We start from the raw sequence: 20,894 nt of genomic DNA, 5'->3' as shown, positions 1-20,894 counted from the left end.
ATCTAATTCACACTGATCAAGCAACCCTAACCATCCAAGTAGTATCAATCGAATGGATAGTTAAAAGCAAAATAATTAGTTGTCCAAATTCAATAGGAAAAATCAAATAGTTAGTATTATCCTCTCGGTGTTCTTTTTTGGTTATACCCACAGTTGGGTCAGCAATCCGGACGGTCTGGATTTCCATATGACAACGATGTCTGTACCATTGAAGGGTCAAGAACATTGTTTAATGGTGCTATACTAACAACGAACTCACTAAATTGTGATACGACCTGGAGCAGACAGAGAGATTGTACATCACAAGTGGGGCTCATTGACGAAGTAAGCAGATCCACCGTGACGTTTTAATGATATCCAATCCATCCATCATGTGCGACCCCTCCTATTCTCCTTCGATCCAAAAACTCATATTAATCCAAAGCTCAGGTGGGAATCACCATTTCTAATCATGCCTTGAACCTCTAAAATTGCTTCTTGCAGCCCACCTGAGTTTTTGAACGGCCTGATTTTTGGGGGTCAAGTAATCCTAGTTGGATAATATATATTCTGAGTGGATTAGATGGCGTATACAGAATACAGTGGACCCACATACAATCTGGAAGGTTTTTAATGCTGAAGTATCCCCATCCTAACTGTTCTCTATAATGTGGTCCAGCAGTTTTGGTTTGGTCGGATTTTTGGGCACCATGGAGAACATTAGGGGGAGCACATGATGGATGGATTGGATGTAACTAAAACTTCATGGTGGCCACATGTCAATAAGTAGAAACTTTTCTATTGGATCCAACCTGGTCACAAGCTGGTATAATCGTTGATGACATGGGCCTCAGGGCAACCGATTCCTACAACCAATAAAAGATAAAAGGTTCTCAGGATAACTTTAACCTACAAATTGATGTGTGGAGCCCACAGTAATGTTTTAATGACATCTAATCCGTCCATCATATGTGGCCCCTAAATTTCTCCTTGCCTTCCAAAAATAAGAGTGATTCAAACTTAGGTGGACCACACCATGGAAAAAAGTTGGGATAGGGATGCCCACTATTTAAAACCTTCCATAGTGAATGTGACAGGCCCAATGTATTTTGAATATGCCATCTGACCCATTCAAAAGATGCATAAAACAAGGATGAATGGATGCCCAAAATATCAAACCATTCCTGAAATCAGGTGGGCACAGGCATGTGATTTTAGAGGTTTTAGACATGTTAATGGTGAGGTCCATATGGGATCCAAGGAGGACAGAGGGGGCATGATGGACAGATCGATGTCATTAAAACACCATGGTGGACTCACACATACATTTGTATTTTAAACTTAAGGTACCAATTACGTTTAACTTTGGGATTTTTATGAAATGCCGCCTGCTTTTTGCTTAACTAGATAGAACCACCCAAAAAATATTCTTTAGATGTCACCACCGGATTTTGAGAAGGCTATTTTATTTTGCCACTTTCAGTCAATTCCAAATAACAACCTCCAACTTATTTCTAAAATGATGCAAATACCCCAAATATTGTACGTATCTTTGTATATATTAATAGAAAATTGGTCTAAATGTTTCTCGGTCATCTTGAAAAAGGCCCAAATCCTTATCCACTTATTTTTGAATGGCCTAGATCATTGTCCACCATTTTAAAGTGCTCTGTCATTGTCCATCTACCTTTGAATGGCGCAGAGAACTATTCATCTACTTTCAAATGGAAGAAATTGCCAACCTCCTTATATTGAATGGTCTAGATCATAGTCTACTTTCTTAGAATGGTCAACAACACTATTTACACATACTTTGACCAGTCCAAATTGTTGTTTATAGTTACTACCTTTTAAGAATATTTTTATTATTATCATAAATGAGCTAAACACATTGCACGGATTTGACCTAAATTGGTAAAATAAATAAATCCCTCAAAATGTAGATGGTGATTTTTAAGGGAAAATTTTCAGGCGGTTCTATATAATTAATTTTATAAAAAAAGGTGGCATTTAATTAAAAACAAAAAAAAAAAAAAAACAAAATCCCTTAGGGTCTGTTTGGGAGCGTGGATTTGGAACCCCCTGGATTCGCAACCCCCAAGATTGGAAACCCCCTGGATTGGCAATCCTCTCGCTGTGTTTGGTACCCTTGAGTGTGAATCAACTTTAATTCAAAAATACCTATACATGGTATAATCATGGGGGTTTGAACTTAATTACTAAATCAACTTTAATATCCCCAATTAGTGAGATATATAATTTTTGACACTATGGTTGTGATAAGCCCGCTAAAATATATGTTTTGCCTAAAAGTGATGAAATTCCAAGTCTCAGATGGACCGCAAGCACAAGATCATGTTTGAGTGACTAACCAACAATTTTTAATCGTTGATTGATATGGACAATGTTTGGACGGTGCTGGACAATATTTGGACGGTGCTAATCTACATGAACAATGTTTGGACGGTGCTGATCATCGTTAGTGGGCCATGTGCCCAGTAGAATGATAGTGTACAATGACATACATTTATACATGCAACTATTCAAATGATTTTAGGTGTAATCCAAGCTCTCACCTTGGATTACAAACCCCCTCAAAGAGGGGATTGGAAACCCCCTGGATTGGCAATCCCCAGTTGCTTTATGCTGCCAAACAACCATGGGGATTTGAAACCCCCTCTGATCCTCTCCAATCCCCTCCAATCCAAGGTGCCAAACGACCCCTTAAGATTCTACTACGACAAAGCTAACTCAGTCAGCAAAATTCGGCTCACAAAACTAGGAAAAACATAACTTCTTGGGCACCACTGCCTAGAAGATTTGAAGTGCCTTGTACTTGTGATATCCAAAGCTGTTCAATCATATCCGTCCCAGCAAAAAGAAAAGGTAAGTATTCTAAACCATTCTTTTGTTTCTGACGTCATGGGACTCCCACCCCCCAAATGAATAGCTTGGATTTACTCCACATTTTGTGGCGATGGGCTCCCTTGAACACACGTGCGAGCTTAGCAGACTCAATTTAATTATTTAAAACAACAGATCCTTGCTGTTCTAAGACCTAGAGAAACTTGACTGAGTCACTAGATTCGAGTTCGGAGACTTCCAAGTCAAATGGGCAAGTTTTAAAACCTTGATAATTCCGTCTACAGCTGTGGAATTTCTTTCATATGAGCAGGTGCGGAAGCTATTGTTGCTTTATGTTTTCCTTGTTACATTAGACGACGGCCATTGCGAGGACATATGGAGAAGGTATGCATTTTGTTCTCCTGGTTACAGCTACCTCTTCACTCCTAGGTTTTTCTTCTTCAATCATCTACAGTTAGATGTGCGCTCCACATGAGTTATATGGGACATCCAACCATCTATCAGATGCATCACTCAAGCTAACATCAGCGATCAAAATTCAGCCCGATCCAACACTCAAGTAAGCCACAAGATTGGGAAAAATATAGGATGGAACCCACCTTTGATTTGTATCAGGTCCCACATGAGTTGTAAAAAATCCTATTGTCCCGACCCTTCATCCAGGCCAGAAGAAGGGTTTGAATGAACTAGAACTTTGTAAAGCAACACCACGTAAATGGGATGGATTTGTGTGTTAACTCCATTAGGATAAAAGATAAAGCAAACCCGTATAAATGGACTACAAGAACTAGGCACTATTGTTGAAGCTATATCCAAGTAATGAGGCATCTTGTTCTGTATCAGCCTTTCAAGTAGGTTTCACCAATGAAAAGTACAAGTAAAGAATGAAATTGAGCTCCTGTTAATAAGTGACAGAATTGTAAAGAATATGTTTCCAAAGAATTTCATAGATAAATTATAGCATAAAAACATGTTAGATGAAACATGATAATTGATACAACTCATGTACTGTATACAACAATTGGTGCATGTATCACATCTGGTTGATCTATCCATGTCAAGTTTTGTTGACTACATGCTTAGTTTGTTAACAAATTTATGTTCTTGTTTGTATGAGAAATTAAGAATATGACTTGTGAAATTTCACTCACCCAAAAAGCATTTTCCTTTATATGAAAGAAAAAAAATTGCATCTATTCTTCTGGACATTATTATGGTATCTCATTTTTAACTTGATGTGTTGCCTTGGAAGGGATAGAATTGAGTGTACATGATAGTTGGATACTGAATATTGTGCTGCCATAAAGGTGCTAGAATTGAATGCATGTGATGGTTGGCTACTAGTTACCATGATATCTAAGGTGGGAGTTGTTTGTCAATTTTGTAAGAATTGACAAAAGGATAAGATTCAATTTTTTCCCTAGTTCTCTACTTAGCATGTATTGAATAGTTATTTATGACATGTTGTAGTTGACCCGAAATAACTGGGACAATGCTATGATGATGACGATAATGATTATCATGATATTAAGCAATTGTATTGAAATAGTTTTCCTATTCCAAATCGCAGTTAGATATTTTTTTAGTGTCTAGTAATGGTTTTTCATGCTTGTGTGGTAATTGGAACTGGCCTTGGCTATATCCACCATATTATTCTTTGTGAACTCTAGCCTCATTTTTTTCTGTTTTCTTTTTTCATTTGCAGTGCGTTTAAAGTTGAAAGACCAGACATTAAATTTTCTGTCCAACAACAAGTTGAAACATTCTTCTATAAGGTGTCATATCCTCCTTGTCTCCTCACTTGTGAACACATGCATTTCTTGGCCTTTTAGAGCCTTTTGTCCAAAAGTAGAAAAATTAACTTATTCCTTCTAGTACATATTAGAATTGAATTTTTTTTTTTTCTCATATTTAGCTTAATATATGGTGTGGTGTGCTTGCGTTTCTTGACTAGGGAGTTTTGTATGGTTTAGTTGGTTTTATTTGTGGGATTATAGGCCAAGGTATTGCAAATTTGTTGATGACAAGAAAATAGTAATAATTCTTTCTTTAAACATACTGTATTAGTTTATGGATACTTGTGACAAAGGTATATTGTTAGTGAATTCTGCACTACTCATTTCTACGTGATGTTGTCATGTATGATTCAATTAGCATGTTCATGTTATCGAGATTTCATTGTTTGCCTCCTTTCTACATTAAATATTATTATTTGAAAGATACTTGGAAAGTGTTGTAGATAAGTAACGTATGCACCTCCAAGCTAAGCTTAATACAAGAATCACAACTAAAGTCGAAAACAAAATCCAATTTTTTATTTTTATTTTAATATTATTATTAAATTCAAAAGTGCCTTGAGAAAACTCATGTGATATCCTTATATAGACTTTAACAAATAAGGAAAGTTTTATATATATATATATATATATATATATAAATATATATAACTATATATATATATATATATATATATATATATATATATAGTTTTGGCATGAGATTTTCTTTCTTTTTTAGTGTAGCGAGTTTTGGCATGAGATTTTCTTTCTTTTTTAGTGTCACTGATAAATGATTTATGACAAAAATATAAGCTAATTAAAAAATATGTTAAAGAAATAAAAAGATCTAATGAGATTTTATTACAAAGTTGGCTAATTAGATTTTGCTACCTAATTAGAAAGCTTGGGCCTCCTTGCTAATGGGTCAATTGCGGGGCCTACCCTTAGGCCTCCTTGATGATGGGTCAACTGTAAGGCCTAGTCTTAGGCCTCCTTGATGATGGGTCAATTGCAGGGCCTAATGGATTAGGCCTAGTCCATGAGTCTTGGGCCTAGTTGATGTGGCGTGGCCTACATCAGAAAGTCATTTGAATTACTAGCCTTTTTTGCTTGTGTAACCATCATCATCTAAGCTTTATCCCAATTAATGGGAGTTAGATAAATCCTATTCAACCCTTCTACTCTATCAAGGTCGATAACTTCAGGTAAACCATAGGTCATCAAGTCTTTTCTTAATACCGCCACCCCTTTCCTTTTGGGCCTTCCCCTCACCCTTTTACAACCTTCAACTTGTACAAACTCACTCCTAACTAGCGTAGTTCTTAACCTCCATTGCAAATAACCAAACCATCTAAGTCTCTTTCTCCTCATCTTACTACATATTGGTTATACTCTGAAGTTCACTTTCAAAATGAATTGAAATAATAGTTCAATAGAATTAAAATGAGTTAATTACAATTATTCCCCTTCCAAATGTAGTAAGTAGAAATATAAGCTATAAGCTTGTTATAATCCTTAGTAGGTTTAACGGCATTGCTTGGCATGATCCATCAGCCATAGGGTATTTGGTGTCTTGGTCAAGTAACCAACATCTTGTATTAAAGCCAACACCATGTTCTATGTTTACTTCCAAAAATGGGCAAAGACCAACCTATACCTAAGTGAGAGCCCAACCTAAACCTGAGTGAGAGCGGTTGTGAGGTGGAAGGTGATACCTTGATAGAAGCTAGGTAAGTTCCTCCATATACTGGGTCATAATTGATGTCGGTTGTGGAGCATGGTGTGTTGCAATCTCTAATAGCTTAAGTACCTAACTTGACCTGTTCCATCAATTGTCCTATGGCCTTTGGCATATTGGTCAGTGGCCTAACAGAACTCTCCTCTAATATAACATTTCCAAAGTTATTTACTCATAACTTTAATTGTGAATCTTAAAAATACAAAAGATGTGGTCCATGGTAGACTGGAATAATTATGTAACAAGATTTGGGTAGCTTGCCCCGATTACTTAAGATAAGGTTTTAATGATGGTGATTAATTTAGTCACTAAATATAGAAACTCTATAAGTCAGGAACAACCTCACATAAGTGATAATAAATAGGCTTTTTAGTATTCATATGAGTATTTCATGAACTAATAGATATGGTTAGTGTTGTTGTTATATATATATATATATATATAAACAAAATGCTTAATTTATCATCAGAGAAATCTTGACTAACTTAAGAAGATATTAGAAATATGTACTATTTTGCTCAAAGCCCTTTCGGCTGGTATTTTTTTTTCATGAATGTGTTCCTTTAGCTCATAGAAAGAACTCATCTCTAATTTTCTTTTCTTTTCTTTTTAACAAAGCGGTAAAACTGTTTCAAATATACAACATGAATTTTGACAATGTAATGGATTAATTGGTGTATCAAATGCTTTTATAGAATGTTAAATACCTCTTCAATTAAATAAATCATACACGTGTTTTGTTTTGAGATGACTTGAATTAAAAGATGATGCTTGTTTTATTTCAGGAATATAATCTAGTTTGTTAGAAGTCTATTCCTCCTACTGCAGATAAGAACTGTTGAATTAGGTATAATTGTGTACCTAGCTATAGTCTTGCTTAATTTATATCTTTATCGCTTAATTCATATTCTTTTGTAGAAGTCCAACTTATAACTCTTCATAATTTGCTTTGTCGTGAAACATTATGGTGCATGACGATTTCCAGCAGGTTAAATTGCAAGTTGTTATACAAAGTTGATTGAATATCTTTTATTTTTATAAATATTGTTAATAGTTAGTTAGATGATGAATAATACTTGCGATTGAGAATGAAAATTAAAGAGCTTGTAATATATGTATGTGTGTGTGTGTGTGTGTGTGTGTGTGTGTGTGTTTTATCAATAGAGAATACCTTGTTTAGGGGACATGATATTCTTATAACTTATGGTATGGTGCTCTAATATTGGTTGTATGTTACTAATATGTATTAGATAATACTAGGTTAATTACTTTGATTCTACTCGTGAAGATTTTAGAATTTATTTATTCACTTTAAATGCATTTAATTAGTAAGGTTCAACCATCCTCTTAACATATAGTTACTTTAGACACATTTACATTTATTCAAGTCGTGAAAACGCTTAAATGTATTTTTTTAATCAAGATTTGACTTGATTATCTCATTTGTTGTAGAATATCGTTATTAAGTAACAAAGCATGGATGGACAAACATAGGTTGAGTCTAGAATATTTGGATGGACTTGTGCATTTTATTAAGTTTACAAATAACAACGATGGTGGATTTGATCATTATTTGTGTCTGTATGTGAAATGTAGAAATGGAAGTGGCATGTTCACTCTTGAAGAGATTCATGAGCATTTGCTCATTAACGGTATTGATAATTCATACACACAATGAATTTTTCATAGTGAAAGATTTGCAAAATGTAATGAAAAACTATTATTATAAATATTCGATAATCAATCCGATAATGCATATCTTAGAATGGAGGAACTTGTTAATGATGCATTTAGAAAAATTGGAGAACGTGTTGATACTCTTATGGATGAACTTAGAAGGAATAAATATTGTCATAAATATATTGATGCAAGAAGATATAAGGCTTTATTAAATAATATAAGACAATCTTCGTACCCTTCTTACTTTAAAGAACTCACGAAATTATCGGTTACTATTGAGTTGTATAGTTTAAAGGCACGTAATGGTTGGTCGGATAATAACTTTAATGATCATCTTCAATTGGCTAAGAAGTTGTTTCTAGTAGGGAACACATTACCAGGGAGCACATATCATGCTAAAAAGATAATCAACTCATTAGAAATGACTTATGAGATTATACATGCATGTCCAAAAGATTGTGTTATTTATTGGAAAGAGTATAAAGATAAACAAAATTGTCCAATATGTTATACATCAAGGTGGAGATCAGATTACTTGACAACAAAAATGTGTTAGAGTTCTATTGAAGATTTTGAGATATTTTCCTTTGACACTAAAGCTACAAATGCTATACAGGTTAGCATTCAAGGTTAAATATAATTTTAATATTATCCGATATACCTTTTGTTAAGAAAACTAATAAGTAATCAATTTTTTTTAACCTTTATTTTGTAGCATACCATGAATAGTGGAACAAACGACTTAGTATTCTTAATCAAAAGAATATAGTGGTGTTATGCGGCATCCATCTGATTCATTAAGTTGAATGATAATAAATTCTAAGTAGCCAAGTTTTGTAGAAGAATGTTGTAATGTGTGTTTAGTGCTTGCAACTAATGAATTTAATCCATTTAGACATCTCAATAGTGTCTACAGTTGTTGGCATATCATTGTAGTGTCTTATAATATTTCCCCTTCGATATGTATGAAAAGAGAATTTTCAATATTGATAGTATTGATACCTTTTTCGAAAGGACTATGTAAGGACATTGATACCTACAACCGTTGATTGATGAGTTAAAAGGCTAATTAGGTATCTATATGGTTGGTTTGATGAATGGGTAAATATACGAATAGGTATGGAGATTGATACATGAGTGACTTAAAATATATGATGGAATTGGAGGATTTGCACACGTTTGCTTCTTATAAGAATACAGGAATTGATTCATCTTCATGGTTGGATCATTTTTGAACAGTTTAGGCATGTTATCTCATGGCTCAAGGTTCAGATCTAAATGATGAGTTCAATGATTATTAATGATGCATGTCTTCCATGAAAATTATGGGTCAAATGGAGAAGGATTGGTCTTTAATTTTACGAGTTAGTTATAAGTTGTTATGACTTGAGATTGTATGGTTTAAAATGGACTGATTTAGTGTACAAATGAAAAATCTCAATTATTCATATTTTTTTATATAATAAAAGTTCTAATAGAGTGGTTTTGATACACAAGTTAAAGGTCACGATCAAATATGTATAGTACATGATCAATGATTATATTTGAGATTGTTTTTAATTTAACAGGTGATCTTAACAGTAAAAATGGTGAGGGTGAACATATATATATATATATATATATATATATATATATATATATTGTTGATGTAGAAATCTGGTTAGCCCTCTCTAGACCTTCGTGTACCTGCATAAAGAATGGACAAGGAAGACCTTGGCTAGTGCAGGGGACCCTCCGATGCCAAAGTCAGGAACTTAGGTCTAATCAAGTAATGATGGTTTAGGGCTACAGATTGTGCATACCTTTCACCATTGGGGTCGCTCCTATTTATGGATGAGGAGAGGTAGTGGTGTAGGAGAGATCTCCCTATTTAGTAGGAATGAGTTGTAGTAGGATTCGGATTCCGTGTATATCACGAGGATTTTCTTAGATTCTCAGTTAGGATCTCAGGAAGATCCGTATCTCAAGTGAACTTCTATACCTCCGGTCAAGATCTCGGATAGAAGCGCTTGGAATCAGGTCAGTATTGAAAGTGGATCATGGCGACTTGGAGTCATGCCGACCTAGAGTTGTACTGACCTAGGCAAGTGGTTGAGCTCTTTTTAGGTGTTGGGCAGGTCGGTAGATGTTCTGACCTAGCGACGGGATGCTGAGCTCGACCTTACTTCTTACTTGAATTTTAAGTAGACGGTTGAACCTACAATCATGTCCAATCTGGCAAAGTGCACAAGGTTCCAACCTAACCCTTTATTATTGGTCGGCTTATTTTCCCTACAACATATATATATATATATATATGTATATGTATAGACACACACACAAAAACTTTTAAATATATCAATAAGTGGTTAATACTAAACAGATCAATTACACATATCCATAGTTAGAAATCTTATAGATAGATGGTTGCATATATATGCATGAATGCGTGGATGAATGCATAGATATATGCATATGCTTGGATGAATGCAATTGTGCACGTACACGTGTACATGAAGGCTTACAAAACCCAAGGTCATTACAACTATGGTGGGCCCTATAAAAAATTAAAGATGGATGACTCTCCAACAGCCACACTGCCTCACTGCCAACGCCCGTGCCTGTGCCTGAGCCCGAGTGCGAGCGTGTGCGTGCATGTGTTCCAATGCATAACCCGAGTATCACCTCCTCCAAAAACTCCAAGTAAGAATACTGTTCACAACATCTCAGATAAACCACACAACCCTTCTTTGCATTTCCGATGTGGGACAAAGCGCACACACCGCACTTTTTAATTCAAAAAATTCAAGAAGTGTTTTGGAGGGAAATTCCTGAAATTTTGAAAAATTCAAATTTTTGTTGCATTATTTTTTAAAAAACCACTGATTTTCAACAATCCCCCATTGGTTTTTTAAAACAATGAAAACTCTGCCAGAATAATAACAGTTATTATGCATAAAGAAAGATATCTTGCGATTTGAATATTTCCTTAATGTAAGTATTTTAAAATTATCTCAAAATTTCTAGTTGTCGCAGCATTGAACCAGTTATTTCTATATGATACAACCGAAAATACCATATACATAATAGCTCATGTGTTACGTGTTCCTTTATAATCTCGCTTAACACTTTTAATGACCATATGTTTATCTTGTTTCATGAACGATCCTGAGATAACTCTAACTCTCATGAGAAGCGACACCACTTCTACGTTCACATAGGTGAAATCCTTCTAGTGTTTTCGTTTAAAACACTTGTCCTGTTTGATTGAACTTCATTAAGAGTTTAATATTTATCCCTCTTTTATAACGACCAGCACTATCATCCTTGATGAGATTATTAATTTATTTAGTACTGAAACTTTTCACTTATCAATGAATTGTTGTTACCCATTAAACCCAATATTTAGATATTTTCTAACTTAGGGTTAAGTTTCTTTCACTGGTGAAACTTTGAGTAAAGAGTTTCAACCCCATCCCTTTAGATGTTGTCATTGCTACTTCTCTCGTCAGAGGTTTAGTAAAAGGATCAGCCGAGTTATTACTCAACTTTACATATGAGATCACAATGATTCCATCTTGAATCTATTGCTTATATAGTCATGTCTAAAACTTATGTGTCTAAACCTCCCATTATTAGTACCACTATAGGCTCTCGCTAGAGTGGCTTCACTATCACAATGAAGTGAAATAGCTGGTATAGGCTTCGCATAAAATGAGATTTCTAATAGAAGATTCCTTAACCACTCAGCCTCTTTGCCTGTAGCAGTCAAAGCTATGAACTTAGATTCCATAATTGAGTGTGTTATGCAAGTTTATTTCTTAGATCCTTAAGATACAGTTGCACCTCCTAGGATGAATATCCACCATGTAGTGGACTTGTTGTTGCCTACACTCGATATCCAACTTGCATTGGTATATCCTTCTAATACTGCTGAAAATTCTGAGTAAAATAGCACTAGTTCTTTGGTTTCTTTAAGATAACCTAGAACTCTACTTACTACTTTCTAGTGTTCAACACTTGGATTACTCGTAAACCTGCTTAGTTTACTCACAGCGTATGTTATATCCAGTCTTGTGCATTGCATTGTATACATAATACTGCTTATAACACTAGCATACTCTAGTTGTACAACTGCTCTTCTACTGTTTTCTTTTAACTTAATACTTGGATCAAATGGGGTCTTTGCCTCTTTAATTTTTAAGTTATTAAACTTGTTTATTATTTTCTCAATATAATGAGACTGGCATAATGTAAAACCCTTACTATGTTTTTTAACTTTGATACTTAATATGGTATCCACTTGTCCAAGATCTTTCATTTTGAAAACTGAAGAGAGAAATTTTTTAGTTTCAGTTACACCTTCCATTTTATTACTGATTATTAACACATCATCTACATACAAGTATATGATTACAACATAATCATTATATACTTTTGAATATATGCATTTATCAGTAATATTATGTTCAAAACCATAAGACAAAACTTTAGAATAAAATTTATCATGTCACTGTTTTGGTGCTTGCTTTAATCCATACAAAGATTTAACAAGTCTACACACTTTTCTTTCATTTCCTGGTAGAACAAACCCTTCTGGTTGCTCCATGTAAACCTCCTCATCAAGATCACCATTCAGGAATGCTGTCTTCACGTCCATTTGATGGATATGAAGATGATGTATGGATGTTAGAGCGAATAAGATCCTAATCGATGTCATTCGAGCTACTAGTGAATAAGTGTCAAAATAATCGATTCCTTCTTTCTGTCGAAAATCTTTAGCAACTAATCTTGCCTTAAAGGTTTGAATAGTACTATATGTGTGATATTTTTCCTTAAATACCCACTTAAAACCTATTGGTTTAGAATCTAGAGGTAGATCTACTAATTCTCATATTTTGTTAGATATTATGGAATCCATTTCATCATTAATAACTTCTTTCCAAAAAGTGAAGTCTCTTGAAGTCATAGCTTCACTAAAGGTTTTAGGTCCATCTTCTATGTCAAAACCATATGTATTTTCTAATAACATTCTCTCTATCACCTTCAACTAGATGAAAAGAGAGTCGCTAAGAGTCTATTTGATAAGGATCAAGACTCTTTTTTACTCTTGCTCTTTGACACCTATGAGGTTCACTAGGAGTTTTCTCTTCTATTTGTGTTTCTTTTATAGTTTCACTAGGAGATTGAATCTCAGCATTCTTTTTCTCCGTGAATACAAAATTCTCAAAAAACTCTACATTTCTAGAATCTATGATTACATTGGAGTCTAAGTATAGAAGTCTATAGGCCTTACTATGTTGTGCATATCCTACAAGGACGCACTTGATAGCTCTTAGTCCTAACTTAATTCTTTTAGGTTTTGGAGTTCTACAATATGCAAGATACCCCCACACTCTAAGATACCCCATGTTTAGTTTTCTTCATTTTCATATTTCGTATGGAGAGGTCTTGGTTTTCTTAGATGGAATTCAGTTTAAAATATGATATGCAGCTAACAGTGCTTCTCCCCATAGGTTTAATGGCAACTGTGCTTGTATTAGCATTGAATTGACCATTTTTACTAATGTCCTATTTTTTTTCTCTGCTACACCATTTTGTTGTGGTGTATAAGGTACCGTGCACTGATGTATTATTCCGTATTCTTCACAATAGTTAGAAAAGTTATTAGAGAAATATTCTCCTCCTCAGTCACTAAGAAGAATTTTAATAATTTATCTAATTAATTTTCTACTTTAGATTTATAGATCTTGAATGTATTAAATGCTTCATCATTTGATTTTAACAGATATACATATACATATCTTGACCAATCATCTATAACGGTTATAAAGTACCTTTTACCTCCACGGGTAAGAACGCCATTTAGTTTACATATGTTAGTATGCACTAGGTCTAATATTTGAGATGATCTATCAACGCCAGGGAATGATTTCTTGATTATTTTAAATCATATACATACTTCACATTTATCTTTATCACTATCATTGTATGATATTAGGCCGTTCTTAGCCATGAGTTTTATGGTACTGTAGCCAATATGGGCTAGTCTACCATGCCATAGCGTTATAGACTCAATCATGTTAGCAGAAGATTTTTTTTTCATTTAAAGAAAGTTTGATTATCTCATTACAAGCGTAACCCTTACCCACAAAGTTCCCATTCTTAGACAAGATTAGCTTGCCTGATTCAAACACAACCCTAATCCCAGGTTTGCTTAAGAGATCCCCTAAGACAAGATTCCTCCTTATGTCTGGGACATGCAGTATGTTAGTTAGGATTACCTTTTTTCCAAAGGTAAAGAGTAATTTCACGGTTCCTTTGCCTACAACTTTCGACTGTCCTTCATTTCCCATTTGAACCTCTTGACCATTGGTCTCATCTTCATAGGTTTTGAAGATAAATCGACCGTTGCATACATGGACTGTGGCACCTATAACATACCACCAACCAGGAATTTTCTCTTGAACTAGGTCCACTTCTGTGACCATGGCTACGATTTCATTGTCTACTGCATTAGCCTCTTTCTTAGACTTTTTTCGGTCCCTACAGACTCGGGTGAAATGCCCAGTCTTACTGCAGACATAGCAATTAGCTCCCTTAGGTTTGCCGTTTTTCTTCTTTTGAATTTTCTTTAATTTTCCTTGATCTTTATTAGGTTTAAGAGAATCAGCTTTCTCATAGGTATTATTTTGGGTGGCCTTTCTACTGCATTCACCTTGGATGAGGATGCACCGTTAGCATCATCCTTTTTATCTTAGTTACGGGATTCTTCTTCAATACGAAGATGCTTTTGGATTTGTTGTAGGGTGAATTCTTTAGATTTATGCAGTAGTTTCTTCCTTTAGTTTTTCTAGCTCAGAGGCAATTTTGTGATTATAGCTCCAACTTGAAAGGATTCAGGAAGATCAATTTTTATGGCTTTTATTTTATTTACAATAAGCTGTAGTTCTTAGATTTGGGCGAGCAGCGGTAGATTGTCTACCATCGTGAAGTCAAAATACTTGGCAATTAGAAATTTCTGTATACCTTCCTCTTCAGCCTTGTATTTGTATTCCAGTGCACTCTAAATTTCTTTCGCAGATGTGGTCCCCATGTACAAATCGTACAACCGATCATATAGACCATTGAGGATGTGGCCACAACATAGCAGTTCATCTTTTTCTCGCTTGATTTTAACAGCAACCTATTCTGAAGTGTCAGTGTCCTTTACTTTAAGCAGAGGTTGGAGAGTAAGGTACAGGATGTAGAAGATCTTCAGAGCGGTCAGCAGGAATTTCAGTTTGTCCTGCCATCTAGTGAAATTTGAACCATCGAATCAGTCCAATCGAATCAGATCCTGGTTCATCCGTTTGACTGATGCAACACTTTTTGTGTCCATGGAATCACGCTTTAAGATTGTTGGGAATTTACATTTGGATACACCGAAAATATAAAAATAAATCGACAATAGAAATATTTCACTAGGCTGAATCGCGTATAAAATACGCTGTCCTTAAAGCGTGATTCGCCCCCTATTAACTGCTGATGGGTTATAGGCGAATTGCTTCCAGGATGAAGTAAGCCTTATCTGGATCCAGCATGCAACAATCACGATAGGTCCACTGTGGAACAGTTTTAACGCAGCAGATGTCTTCTGGCAGACTTAGACATTAGAGATTTGAGAAGTATTCTAAGAGGGAGATTTGGATTGTATCTGATTTAATGGGAGAGATGATGTGTTGAGATGATGAAATCAGATTGGAATGGTCCAGTTTATATAGGCATCGGGTAGTGGATTGTTGCTAGACAACTATCAATGGTTCAAAATGTTTGGATTATGTTTCTGATCTAGGAAATTCTTAGATAGGTCGAAGCAGTGCTAGGACTAGTCGAACAAAGTCCAGGACTAGTCTTAGAACAACCTAAACTCACATATATAAAACATATGAATTATGTATCCAGAATGACCTACTCTAAAGGTCAACCTAAGGTCAGTCATACCTCAATAGTGAAGTAAGGACATTGAAACTTAGAGATAAGAGACCTTTGAAAGTAGCAAGGCTTGAAGTCTTGATGGAGCTCAAACTTGAAAGCTTCGTGAGATTCTTGACTTGTGAACAGTGCTTGTCAAACAAAGCTGATCTTGAGTAGAGCATTGTTTTTCACAGATGCAAGCTGCATAACGGTGTCTTTGGCACCACAAATTTGACAATAAAAAGGGCTATAAACTATAGCACTTGCAATCTCCCCCTTTGTCAAATTAGTGACAAAGCACACTTCCAAGATATGTTACATAACACTAAATATCTGATTAAAGAATCATGCACCAGTTGTTATATCATGTACCAATTGTTATCAACTGGCATACTTGATCCTGCAAACCTGTAAATCAATATTCAACATAACATACAGACCACTTCTGCACATACTCCCCCTGAGTAACATACAATGCCACTCCCTCCTCATAACATAATCATTCATTAGACACCTCACATCATATCCATTCTCCCCATTTTTGTCAAAATAGGACAAAGGAAGCATATAACAGATGGCTGAGGAGAAATAAGGAAAGAGATATATGAGTGGAAACAAGACATGATATGATTAACCAGAATAAACAGCCCATATAATTCATATACAAAGCTAAGTAAAAAATATCTATAGTCTCAAAACCAGTTAAGCTAACACAAGAGTAATAAAGTTATAATAGACCAGCTAACTTAAAAGATCTAATCAGAACCAGATGAAGGTGCAAGGATGGAAAGATTAAGTTAATGCAAGCCCTTGTTCAAGCGCCTAAGATATTTGCGCATATACTTGAATTGTAAATCATGGGCAACAGACATGTTTTCCATCTTAACATTCATATTCTCAACTTTATCTTCCAATGTACGTAGATGTGCATCAAACTCAGAAGGCCCATAATCTGGATCATTTCCAGAATCAGATTCAAGTTCTTCAAATATATCATCCATATTAATATCAGCAGGAGGATGATCACCAGCTTTTTCCTCATGTTCAACTTCAACATTGCCACCACCAACACCTTGACCAGGAAGGAAATCAAGCTTCATCTTATTGATATTTAAATATCAGATGATGGATAGGGGCCTCTCTAACCGGCATATCGACTAACATATGCGTAGCCAACACAGTCATCAAATAAACAAAAGGAATGTCACTGTGACCAGGATGGAGTCGAAACTGAATAATGGAGTGACAAATCAAGGATGGTAGACAAACATGAGCACCGCTAGCAGCAGCATGAAGAACACGGATCATGAAGGAAGTCAATTTAGATTTATTACCCGATTGAGGATACAAGTTAGACACAAAGATTTTGTGAAGAACTCTATATTTGGGTAATAGATATTTTAAAGGAAGCGCATTCCCTTTATGAGTCCATTGAACATCCAAATTGCATATATCTTTAGTGAGCAAACATTTTTCAAATACAGAGGGTTTTTTCAGATAAGTTATGGATAGGAATGCCCTCATCATTCACAGGAATTTTCATAAGAGCTGAAATCAAATGACGATCAACGTCAAATGGTCCTTCTCTTGTGGCTATCTTAAAAGATAAATTTTTCAATAAAAAATCACATATGCATGCAAACATGGACTGGGCAATGGACCGGTATGCTGGCCCACCCCAATGTAATAAGTTATCCCAACTTACAGCTTGGAGCATAGGAAGCATATCAAAAGGAGCAACATGATTAATATCAACAGGATGTTCAACAATAACATTACGTAATCTGATTCCCGAACATAGGATAAATCATCCTCGGGAGCCCGAAGATGATGCTTAGTAATAGGGGCTGATCTGGAGGAAGAAGAAAGACCACAGGATGTTGTTTTTCTACCTCTAGATGCCATTTGCAATAAGGATTTTTTTAAAAAAAAGAGACTTGCAAAGGGTTGAGAAGTGTGTTTTCTTAAATCAGATTTTACCTAAGAAAAACCCCAAATCTCAATGAAATTTGAAAATAGATAACTTCAAGAGTCAAATAGAAGAAATCTAGACACAAATCTACAAGAAAAATGCAAATGGAGTACTAACCTTGAAGATTTTGAAGAATGGGTTCGACTGGTCATGTGTCGGCTTGAAGGAGAGAGAAGAAGAAATGAAGAAGATGAACCATTTCTCCAAATTATAAGAGATTCATGCAATTCACGACTGGTCGAGTACCGGCTAGAAAAACTGATTTCCAGCATTATATTCAAAAATTTGAAAACAAATCAAGCAATTATATTCACTATGATACAAATAGGCATAAATAATCACTTTAAAATGCACATGCCAAGATTAAATTTCATTTTGTTAAACCTGCTTTTGTCGAGCGGTTTAGTGAAAATGTCAGCATGTTGATTTTCGGTAGGGATATATTCCAAAGATATAACCTTTTCTTCTACTAATTCTCGAATATAATGAAATCTAATAACAATGTGCTTAGTACGAGAATGCTGAATTGGATTTTTTGAAATATTTATGGCACTAGAATTATCACAATATAATAATATAAAATCCTGTTTAATTCCATAGTCACTTAGCATATGTTTCATCCAAAGAAGCTGCGTACAGGCATTACCAGCTGCGATATATTCAGCTTCAGCTGTTGAAAGTGATATAGAACTTTGTTTCTTGCTAAACCAAGAAACTAAACGGTTTCCAATATAGAAACAACCACCACTGGTTAATTTTCTATCATCAAGATTACCAGCCCAGTCAGCATCCGAGTACCCAGCTAATTGAACACTAGTCTCATGTGGATACTAGAGACCGAGATTAATAGTACTTGCGACATATCGCATAATCCGCTTGACAGCAGTCAAGTGCGACTCTTTAGGATCAGACTGATATCTAGTGCAAATACCAACACTTAGAGCGATATCAGGTCTACTAGTAGTTAAATAGTAAACTACTAATCATACCACGATATAATTTCGGATCCACATTTTTACCTGTAGAATCTTTTGAGAGTTTCAAAGTTGTACTCATAGGAGTATCAAATTTCTTACCATTCTTAAATCCAAATCTCTTAATCAAATTCATAGCATATTTAGATTGAGAAATAAACATTCCGTTAGGTTTTTGCTTTACTTGCAACCCAAGGAAATAATTCAATTCCCCAACCATACTCATTTCAACCTGAGATTTCATCAAATCTGTAAACTCAATAGTCATGTCAGTATAGGTAGATCCATAAATGATATCATCAACATAAATTTGTACTATTAAAATGTGATCATCATGTTTTTTGATAAACAGAGTCTTATCAACACATCCCATTTGAAATTTATGGCTTAATAGAAACTTTATTAGTTTCTCGTACCATGCCCTAGGAGCTTGTTTTAAACCGTAAAGTGCCTTTTTAAGGCGATACACATGATCAACAATTTTAGAGTCTTCAAAACCTATCGGTTGTTCAACATAGACTTCCTCATGTAGATTGCCATTTAAAAAAGCACTTTTCACATCCATTTGGTAAATCTTAAACTTTCTAAAACATGCAATGGATATAAAAAGTCTAATTAATTCAAGACGTGCTACTGGTGCGAAGGTTTCATCAAAATCAATGCCTTCAATTTGAGTGTAACCTTGTACCACTAGCCTAGCCTTGTTTCTAATTATATTGCCAAGCTTATCAGACTTATTTTTGAAAATCCATTTGGTTCCAATGATGTGTTTATCTTGAGGTCTAGGTACGAGATACCAAACATTATTTCTCACAAATTGGTTAAGTTCTTCTTGCATCGCAATAATCCAGTTTTCATCAGCAAGAGCTTGTTTTTTATGTTAGATGGTTCTATCTGGGATGTAAAACATACATAATTACATATATCCTTAAGTTGTCTATGGGTAAGAACACCAGTGATAGGGTTTCTAAGAATCTGTGTGGTTGGATGATCTTTAACAATCCTTAGTTCATAATCAGTCTGATTAGATGAAGTATCGGATTTATCAATTACTAGTACTTCATTATTATCTGAACTTGAGACCGGTGTGTTTAAGTGATCATTAATGACTACATTGATAGACTCTTGAATCACACCGGTCCTTTTGTTCAGAACCCTATAAGCTCGACTATTTAAAGAGTATCTTAAAAAGATCCTTTCATCACTCTTCATATCAAACTTTTCCAGATATTCACGATCTCATAAAATATAGCACTTCCTGCCAAAAACTCGAAAGTATTTGACAGCAGGCTTTTTATCGAACCACAATTCGTAAGCCATTTTATTATTACCTTTACTAGTATAAACCCGGTTAATGATATAGCAAGCTGTATTGACTGCTTCAGCCCAAAGATTATTAGAGAGCTTCATACTGTTCAACATGACATTAGCCATTTCTTGAAGCACTATATTTTTCCTTTCAACTATTCTATTTTGTTGTGGAGTTTTGGGCGCTGAGAATTCATGTAATATTCCCTGGTCACTACAGAACTTCTTAAAACCGCTATTCTCAAATTCAGATCCATGATCACTACGAATCTTACTGACTTGAGAACCTTTTCATTTTGAATCCTTTTAAGAACCTTTTTCATTTCTTTAAAGGTTTTTGATTTGTCCCTTAAGAAGACAACCCATATATATCCGGTAAAGTCATCTACTATTACCAAGATATATCTTTTGCCACCTCGACTTTCCGTCCTGGTAGGTCTTACAAGATCCATATGGAGAAGCTCGAGTGGTCTTGATGTGGTATTGGAATTCACCTTTTTATGTGAGTTCCACCTTTTTTTGCCAATCTGGAATTCACCACATATTTTGTCTAACTTTTGTAGTTTGGGTAGACCTCTTATAAGTTCTCGTTTGCTCAATCTATATAGATTTTGATAGTGTATATGTCCAAGATGTTTGTGCCACAAATCAGTCTCGTCTGTATG

This window comes from Magnolia sinica, chromosome 12 (genome assembly GCF_029962835.1).
Source record: "Magnolia sinica isolate HGM2019 chromosome 12, MsV1, whole genome shotgun sequence".
Taxonomy (NCBI): Eukaryota; Viridiplantae; Streptophyta; class Magnoliopsida; order Magnoliales; family Magnoliaceae; genus Magnolia; species Magnolia sinica.
The sequence above is the reverse complement of the archived record's forward strand: the minus strand, read 5'-3'. Positions refer to the sequence as shown.